Consider the following 10,477-nt stretch of genomic DNA (forward strand, 5'->3'; position numbering starts at 1 on the left):
GACCCTCCACACCTGGTCTTCACCTACACTTGCATTCTCACTTCTCATCATTCCCAGTGTGGGCCCTCTCCTCTAGCTAATCTGTCCTCAAGCAAATGGTAGCCTTGCCTGTTCATGTATTTTGATCCTGCTATAACCCCAACTTAGAATGCCCTCTCATTCCATCTGTCCCAACCAAATATCTGACCAAATTCCACCTGTCCTCCAAGGTCTGTTGAAGACCCACCTCTTTCATGAAGCCTGCCCCAGTTGACCCACCCTTCTCCCCATCTCCCACTGACCTACAGTACTTAACTGCATCACTTACCAAGAAACTTAATTGCTTCATTTAGTTAATAACATGCTCGTTTGTTCATTTTTATCAACAAACTTTTACTGAGAGCCTACTAATTTCAGGATCAGCATGAGATGTTCAGATATTTTTGTAGTTACTTTTTTATTTGTCTGTCTTCTACCACGAGATGTAAGCCAATGAGGATAGAGGCCTAGCTGTTTTGTCTTAGCTGTATGTAGAGTATAAGAAATATAAACCAAATACAAATATATTTGACGATATCCAACACCCTCTCGTAATAAAGATACAAGTAAATTACCTCTAGGAAAATAAGTAAACTTGTTCAACCTGATAAAGAGTATCTATGAAAAATCCACAGCCAAAACCATACTTAATAGTGGAAGACTAGATACTTCCCCTAAGATTAAGAACAAAACAAGGATGTCTCCTCTCTCCCCATCTATTCAACATTGTACTGGATTTTCTAGCCAATATACATTGGAAAGTAGAAGTACAATTATCTTTATTAACATATAACATGATCTTGAATATAACAATTCCTGACAAATCCACACACAAATTTGGAACTAGTAGACACATTCATTCACATTCATCAAAAAATAATTATATTACTATACACTTGTAATGAATGAAGTTGCACCCCTACCTCACACCATATATAATATGAACTCAAAATCAATCAAAGACTTGAATGTAAGAGCTAAAACTATAAAATATTTAGAAGAAAACATAGGGGTAAATCTTCATGATCTTGAACTAGGAAATAGTTTTTTAGATATGACAATAGAAGCACAAGCAATAAAAGAAAAAACTATAAATTGGACTTCATCAAAATTAATAACTTCTTGTTTCAAGTACATCATCAATAAAGTGAAAAGACAACCCACAGAATGAGAGAAAATATTTGTAAATCATAAATCTGATAAGGGACTTGTATCAAGAATATATAAAAAGGGGCGCCTGGGTGGCTTAGTTGGCTAAGCGTCTGCCTTTGGCTCAGGTCATGATCCCGGGGCCCTGGGATGGAGGCCTACATCAGGCTCCCTGCTTCTCCCTCTCCCTCTGCCCCTCTCCCCTGCTCATGATCTCTCTTGCACATTCTCTCTTTCTCTCTTTCAAATAAATAAAATCTTAAAAAAGAATACATAAAGAATTTGTACAACCTAATGATAAAAAAACCCAAATAAAAAATGGGCAATTGATCTGAATATACATTTCTCCAAAAAAATATGCAGAAGACCAATAAGCAAATGAAAAAAATGCTAAACATCATTAATCCCTAGGGAAATGCAAATTAAATACCACTTCATACCCACTGGGATGGCTCTAATAAGAAAGACAGAAAATAACAAGTGTTGGTGAGGATGTGGAGAAATTGAAACCCTTATACATTGCTGGTGAGACTGTAAAATGGTGCAGTCACTTTGGAAAACAGTATGGCAGTTCCTCAAAATGTCAAAAGTAGAGTTACCATATGACCTAGCAATTCCACTCCTAGGTATGTATCCAAGAAATTGAAAACATACGTTCACACAAAATCTGTACATGAATGTTGATAGCAGCATTATTCATAGTAGCCAAAAGATGGAGACAACCCAATGACCATCAACTGATTACTGGATGAATGAATGTGGTATACCCATATAGATGAAACTTGAAAACATTGTGCTAAGTGAAAGGAGTCAGACATAAAAGGTCACATATTATATGATTCACTTTGTATGAAATATGTAGAATAGGTACCCCCATAGAGACAGATGGTAGATTAGGGTTTGACAGGGCCTGGGAAGAGGTGGGAATGAGATGTGACTGCTAATGGTTATGGGGTTTCTTATAAAAGAAATATAAGCATAATGATCAGCACATTGTAGGTACTAAAAGATTGTTAGGGCACCTGGGTGGCTCAGTCAGTTAAGTGTCTGACTCCTTTTTGGCTCATGTCATGATCTCAGAGTCATGAGATGGAGTCCTGCATTGGGCTCCACACTCAGCATGGAGTTTGCTTGAGATTCTTTCTCACTTTCCTTCCCCCTCTGCCCCTGCCCTTGCTCTCTCTCTCTCTAAAATAAATAAATAAATAAAATCTTTAAAAAAAAAGATATTTGTTAGTATGAATAGAGTTCTCTATCTTTCACATAATCATTCTGCACTTATTTCAAATTCAACCAGCACTTCACTGGAGGCCTGTCTACTATGTGCTGGGCACCATCCTAGACACTCTATCTCATTGAATCCTCACCACAATGTTGGAGGGATGAAATGCCATGTCATTCACGCTTGGAGATGAGGAAACAAGGCTCAGGCAGATTACATGTCTTCTAAGCTTGAACCTATGGTTACTGGCCCAAGTCCTGTGCTCTTTCCATTACCCAACACTTGCTGCCCATTGCTGGTCTTCACTCATGTTCAGAAAGGGCATCTAGCCCACTGTCAGCTGGGAAAGCACTTGGTTTTCCCCTATCAGTGGAAAAAGAAGTTCTCGCCTTTTGGAGACTAGATGACTAGACAGACATCACTAACTGGCTCCAATTCAGGTTGGGCATGTGACCCAGAACACTCAACAGGTATGGCAACATTTGCCTGACAGCAAGCACTGGGACCAAATCTCATCTTCCAGATACATCATGGAGCAAGTTAATCTCTGCCTGTAATCCTGGGATTATTCTTCACCCCAGATACCAGATGTTCAAATAGAAGGTACATTTACTCTTGGGCATATTTGTTCTCCTTGATGTGAGGGGAAATGGGAGTGAAATGATCAGGGAAATAGAAAGGAAATTATAGTAATTTAATTATAATAATTGATCTCAGTATCTATCCTAGAGAGATGCTCCCACATGAGTACAGAGGCATACATAAGGATGTGTCCTGCAACATTGCTTATTTAACTGGAAAATGGGAAACAACCTGAATGCCTATCAAAATAGGACTGTATAGGGGCACCTGGGTGGCTCAGTTGGTTGAGCATCCTGCTCTTCGTTTTGGCTCAGGTCTTGATCTCAGACTCTTGCAATTGAGCCCTGTAGCCGGCTCCACACTCAGCTCAGAGTCTGCTTCTCCTCTCCCTCTGCCCCTCCCCCCTGCTATCTCTCTCTCATAAATAAATAAATCTTTTAAAAATTTGGACTGGTAAATAAATTACTTACACTCATACTATGGAATACTTTGCAAAGTAGAAAATTTTGAGGTAGATTTATAGGTACTAATTGGCATGGGTAGAGCTCCAACACATACTGTTGAGTGGAAAAAAATCAAGTTGTAGAAAAATATGTACAATGTGATGATACCATGACATACCAAAAACAAGCTAGTCTTGTATTGATTATATATATATATATATACACAAAAGACTAGTAGCCGTGGTTTCTCTTAGATATGACCACAGTGGTTTTTCAAGATGAGGCTGGGGCTGGGTGACAGGGGACTGTAGCTTTATCTGTAATTGTTGTTTGATTTTACCTCAACTATGTATTCATGTATTTCTTGTGTAGGTAAAAATTATAAAAATTTAGGGGCGCCTGGGTGGCTCAGTCGGTTAAGTGTCTGCCTTTGACTCAGGTCATGATCCCAGGGTCCTGGGATCAAGTCCCGCATTGGGCTATCTGCTCAGTGGGGAGCCTGCTTCTCCCCCTCATTCTCCCTCTGTGCTCTCTCTCTTTCAAATAAATAAATCTTTAAAAAATGCATCAAAAATTATTTAAAAATTATAAAAATTTAAACACAAAAAATAGTAAATGAAGGTGAAGCTGTTAAATTTGTAGAGCTTCGAGTTCATTCTTATAAATGGTTTCCACTAACCATTTACTCTTCATAGAGGCTTTCTAGAGAGGGAGCTGATGTAGAGAGGAGAGTGGTGGTGGGAAGATTAGCTAAAATGAGGAACAGACCTTCTGAAGTGGGGGAAAAAGAGAAGATATGAAGATGCAGAGAATGTTGGAGCTGAAAGACAACTTCAAGATTGTTTTGTCGACCGCCCCCCACCCCATGTTTCAGGCTGGGATCTGGGAACTAGAGAAGTGACTTGCTAAATGTCAAAGAGTCAGCAAGTAGCCCAGGACAGGATCCCTGACCCACTCATCCCTGCCCCGCCCCACTGGGTTGTGGAAGCAGGCATGCTGGTACATAGTTGTTTGGCTATGTTTACCAGCCAGCCTCCACCTTGTCTCCTGGGTCTCAGGCTACCAACAAATTCTGAGGTTCCTGGGTTTCTACTCTTTCTGCCTCAGTTCTTGATTTACTCCTATCTTCCCCTGAATCCATTCTCCCCTTGACTTCCTACGGTCTCTCTGTCTTCCTTCTCCCTCAGCTCCAGCAGCCCCATAGGCCTCCCCTACCTTGCTCCATGGTGGCTTCCTCTGGTTCCTGGGCTGCTCCCCACAGAACAGCTGGGTGGTGTGGAGCTTCAGGAAACTGGTCCTGGAGTGTTTTTTTCCCCTTCCATCCTCAAGACTCCAGGAGACACCAAAGGCAGGTTGACTGCTCCATTGCCACCTGCTTACTGGGCAGATCACAACTGGTTTTCTCACTTGCCCTCAGGTTTTTCTTGTCAGTGTTGCTCGGCTGAAAGAAAGTGTGGAGGCCAATGAACTCTCAGGGCCTTGTGCCATGTGAGCTTTTGCTAGCTCTTGGGCAATGGGGCCTTCCATGGCAGGTGCTGTGCTGTAGTCGGGGAGCCAGGTGGGAGAGGTGAGCTGATGGGGCCTCTTGGGATGGAGGGGCCTATGCGCCCTTCAAGAAAGAATACCAGGGTCCCAAGACTACAGCTCACAACTGCAAGAGCCTGGGAGAGTTCTCAAGCCTAGAACTCTGCTTGGCTTTTTTTCCTGAAAAGTCACTTTCTAGACATCAAATGCAAATAGAACCCATTCTGAATCACCCTTGGTATGATTTTTTTTTTGGTACTCCTTTTTTGGCAGAGCTATTGTGTTGGGTGAAACCTGCCAGGGGAAGGCAAAACTCAAATAAAAGCAGTAGAGGAAGCAAACTTGGGAAGATTCACGGAGGAGTTTTGGAAGTAGGTAAGAGGGTGGGAGTGCCAGGGAGGGACATTGATTCCATTAAGAACAGCACATGTCGTGGGAGTGAGTGTGCAGGGAGAAAAGCACAGATGGGAGAGGACAGGTGGAAGGATGGGAAAGGGCTCTTCACAGGGAGTGGGTGGGACACTCTAAGGCCACCCTCCCCCACTCCACCCCCACACTGCCTTTCCCTCCTGTGGGACCCTTCTCCCTGCATTCTCTTGCTTTCTGGGTCCCTTAACCTCCCTCCGCAGGAACCTCAACTCACCACCATCCGCCCTGCCTCCCATATTTTCGACTCTCCCTGTCCCCAGTCTGCTCTTACAGTGTGTGTATCCATGTACAATTCACTACCTCACACACCCATGGGCCTTTAATCCAGAAAGGAACGCCTAACCTTCTCCCTTCCTCCTGCATTTCTGGTCTTGCTGAGTGAGGATGGTGCCTTCCCAGTCACTTCAGGAGAAGCCTGGGTGCCACCTTGTATTTCTCCATCTTCCTGACCTCCTTTAGCCCATCAGTTGCTGAGCCCTGCTAGTCCAGCTCCTGATTATCTCCTAACATTAGCCTGTCTTCCCTGTGCCCCTTGGCCCTGGCTTCATTAAAACACTCCCTTGCCTGGACAACACCTAACCAATCTCCCACCCATCCTTTTTCCAAACGAGCCATCCACATGATTTTCCTGAAGTGCCAATTCAGTCAGGTTGCTCTTGCCTTAAAATCCAGCAATGCGTTGGGGCGCATGGGTGGCTCAGTAGGTTGAGCATTAACTCTTGGTTTCCACTTGGGTCATGATTTTGGGGTCGTGGGATCGAGCTCCATGTGGGGCTCCACACTCCACCTGCTTAGGATTCTCTCCCCACTCTCCCTCTAGGGGCGCCTGGGTGGCTCGGTTGGTTAAGCGTCTGACTTGATTTCGGCTCAGGTCATGATTTCAGGGTCATGGCATCAAGCCCTGTATGGGGTTCTGCGCTCAGTGAGGAGTCTGCTTGGGATTCTCTCTTTCCCTCTGCCCCTCTGCTCCCCCATCCCATGTTCTCTCTCTCTCAAATAAATAAATCTTAAAAAAAAAAATCCAGCAGTGTGTCAAGTCCAAACTTCCCAACATCGACCCCAAAGCCCTTCAGGATCTTTCCTTCCTGCCTGGAGTCCACTCAGGCCAAACCCCCACTGTTCCCAGATGCAGACCTCCTCTCCTGCACCTGTCAGTCTCTCTCTTTCTGAAATGTCTTCTCTCAGTTGTCTACTTTCTCAGATCCAGGCTCAAGCACTGCCCCTCCAGGAAGTCTTCCTAACACCCTCTCTCTACCACATCAGGCACTTAAGGGCACCCCCTTTTCATTCCATATTAGCTGACTCATACACAACGTTATAAATACTTAACCTATTTTCCCCCCCAGCCTCCCTGGAAGCCATGGCCTATGTCTTATTAATGTATCTCCAGTGCTTACTAATGATGGGGCTAATAGTAAAACTACTAGTAGGACTAGTGACATCTTTTCAGTCCCAGACACTGTCTTACATTCTTTATGTGCCTTATCCCACTTAATCTTCATGCTGTTCCCCATGAGTTATGTACTATTATTGTTCCTCTATTACAGGTGGGGAAATTGAGGCTTGAAGACATTAAATAGTTTTCCCAAGATCACTAAGACCTAGTGGTCTTAGCTTTCGAAGGCAGGCAGTCAGACTCCAGAGTCCTGTGTACGTGCTTAATGCACTATCTGAAGGATGGGCAGTTTTCCAGTTCGTATTTGCTGGCCAGGGCAGTGAGTGAATTAAAAGATGACCCATGCATGAACAAATGGATAAATGCCTGAACCCATTGCCACATTAGTGGAAATGGGTTAGTCTGGGGGAGGTGGAGGAGGCATAGGCAGGAGAGCTTAACTGTGAGGAGAGACAGGAAGGTGAGTGCAGCAAGGGTGGGTGGGTCTGGAGAGATGGGGTAGCCAAAGAGGAAGGTGCCCAATGGCCATCAGACAATAACAGCCTATTTCTTGGCGCTGGGCTAATGAGCTGATTTATAGGTTCAGCTTTTCATTTGATTCCTACAAACCGTTAGTCAGAGGTGTGTGTGCTAGGGGAGGGAGGCAGCGCTGATCATAGCAGCTTGTCCCTTGGTCAAGGGTAAGGGAGGCCGAGGATAGCCAGGGAAGCTGAGCAGAGTTGATGAGCACCTTCCTGTCTGGGAGGAAGTAGGGCTGTGACCTGCAAGGGAGGGGCACAGAGCAGATCCTGGAACACTCAAGAAGGGAGGTGTGAGCTCACCTACCATCCCCCTAGGCTGGCTCTACCAAGATAGGGGTGGGGTACCTCCAGACCTTTCTAAGACTCAGAGAGACTAGGTTGCTAATTCTGGCCCTACCATGAATTCCCAGTATGCCCTTAGCCACGTTCCAGTTTCCTTATCTATAGAGTCAGGGCCCATGGCTCCACGGGTGCACAGGTCTGAGGGGAAGGAAGGGGTTCCCCCACAGACAATATCAAAGGGAAGCCCAAACTGACAGATCCAGGTGTGTTCCTCTGCCTCCTCCCTTTTGCTATGACCAGAAATGGAGACAGTTACCCAGGAGAGGTGATTAAACTGATCGGAGGACCTCTGTGCGTGAATGGACTTCCTGAATGACAAAGCTCTTTAGAACACACTCTCTCATTTGATCCTCACAGCAACCCTCTGAGGACTGGCTCTGCTACTGTTGTTGGTATTGTCTTGGGGACCAGGACTCAGCCCTGGAGCTCTTTGCTTTATATAACACAATGACGCCGAACAGCATGGACCCAAAAGTACCAGCTGAAAGGACATGAGCACCATGGTCTCCATGAACACCATGGGGGATTGCTGGGGAAGACTTGGGGGCTGAGGCCCGGGCTGCTTTGTGCCCCCTGCTCCACACCACAGACATTTCTTTCGGAGTTTATTTGTGGACACCACTGCCTGGGAGGCCAGCACACTAGGTTTTGTGAGAGAAGGGGAGGGTGAGGGCAGTGAAGCAGGGTCAGCCAGGACGTAATCTAAAGGTGCTCTGCAGCAGGGGGCATGAACCCCAGAGTCCTGGGCCCTGGAAGGGACATTGAGATTGTCTAGCTTGTCCAACTGAAGTAGGGAAATAAAGCCAGACAGGCTTGCCTACATGGAAACAAGAAAACACTAGAGTACAGTTTTTTAAGCCAATTTTTGGACGGGGAGACTGGAAATTATTTGAAAGGTTGACTGGGAAGGTAGAAGTGGCTAACCCCCCCCCCCATCGAAGGCCCCTGAAGGCCCAGCCGGAAGCCTGTCCACTGTTCCCCCTCCAGGGACACAAGTGACAGAGCCAGAGAGCTTTGTACCCCCAGACCAACCTGACAGAAGGGGCAATGACTAAACAAAAGAGGACGAGGCACTTGGCAGGTGGAGCAAGGTTGCAGATTTCCACAGGAGCCAGCCCAGGTTCTAGGTCTCCCTCAGTGGGCGGGAGCCAGCTGGAACACAGCAGGAAAAAGCAGTGACAAAGCAGTGACAGAGCCCCGCAGAAATGCCCACGGCACTCAGTGGATGGGGGCAGTGGGCACACAGGTTGGAGCTTGCGAAAGCAAAAAAAACAAAAACAAAAAACAAAAAACAGAGAGGAGGCGGGGAGAGGGTGGGGAGAGGTGCCAATTTGCAGAGCCCCTGAGCAGGTGAGGAGTGGCAAGGATGTAGGGCCCATGCCTGAAAACCTGCAGGAGGATGTTCTCATTTTCTGCGTTTCTAGAGTTTCCCAATTTTCCATGATGGAAATATGCCAATTTATAATAAACTGTATTTTTAATTTTTTTACTGAGAGATGATTGGTATATAATATTGCATAAGTTTAAGGTATACAATGTGTTGATCTGATACATTTATATATAGTAATATGATTATTACAGTTGTGTTACTAACAAGTCCATCACATCACATAGTTATCTCTTTTTTGTGGTAAGAACATTTAAGATCTAGTCTCTTGATAACTTTGAAGTATGTAATACACTATTGTTAACTATAATCACAATGCCATTAGGTCTCCAGGACTTATTCATCTACCAACTGGAAGTTCTTTGACTAACATCTCTCCAGTTCCCTCACCCCCAGCCCCTGGTAACCACCAATCTACTCTCTGTTTCTAGGAGTTCAGCTTTTTTAGACTCCACGTATAAGTGATATAGTATTTGTCATTCCCTGTCTGACTTATCTCTTAGCATAACACTCTCAAAGTCCATCCATGTTGCAGCAAATGGAAGGTTTTCCTTTCTTTTTCGTGACTGAATAATATTCGTGTGCGTGTGCGTGTGTGTGTGCGTGTGTGTGTGCGTGTGTGTGTATGTGTGTGTTACATGTTTGCCCATCCATCCATTGAGAGACACTTGGGTTGTTTCTATATCTTGGCTATTGTCAATAATGCTGAAATAAACATGGGGGTGAAGATATCTCCTCAAGATAGTGATTTTATTTCCTTCAGATAAATAACCAAACATGGGATTGCTGGATCGGAGGGTAGCTCTATATTCAACCTTTGAGGAACCTCCGTACTGTTTTCCACCGTGGCTGACCAGCTTGCATTGCCACCAAGGGTGCACAAGGGTTCCTTGTTCTCCACATCCTCACCAACACTTGTTATCTCTTATCTTTTGATGATAGCCATGTAATGATAACTTTAAAAAGCACAATGAATGGCGGGGAGGGGGTTGAAGAGAAAGATACATGGCAAACTGTTAGCAGATTTCTTCTGGGATGGGGAACTATTGGTGATGTTTTTCTTTTGCTCCTTTTCACTTTTCTGTTCTTTCCAACTTATCTAGACTGAGTACAAATGGTTTTGAGTGAGCCCTGCCCAGCCATTCCCATGCTCTCAGGCAGCAGCAAAGTCCTGCTAGGTAGCTCTGGCCGGTCCCCCTGGCTGCACAGTCACTGTCCATCCCAGGCCACTGACCTCCCTCCTGCCTCTGCCTGCAGGCTCGCTAAGACCATTTAAATGGAGACACCTGGGATCCTTGATTCCAGAGAAGCTGATTTAGAGGGGATCCTACTGGGCTTCTTTTGTGGTTGGGGACCTTAAAGCAGGAGAGAGAAGATAGGAAGATCAGGGAGGGCCCAGCCAACACAGCTGGCAGCCAGGCCAGAGGACCAGCCAGTAGCAATAAGGAGCTTGTTAGTGGAGAA

This window comes from Callorhinus ursinus, unplaced genomic scaffold, assembly GCF_003265705.2.
Source record: "Callorhinus ursinus isolate GAN/ISIS: 27379988/994484 unplaced genomic scaffold, GSC_fseal_2.0 scaffold25, whole genome shotgun sequence".
NCBI classification, from domain to species: domain Eukaryota; kingdom Metazoa; phylum Chordata; class Mammalia; order Carnivora; family Otariidae; genus Callorhinus; species Callorhinus ursinus.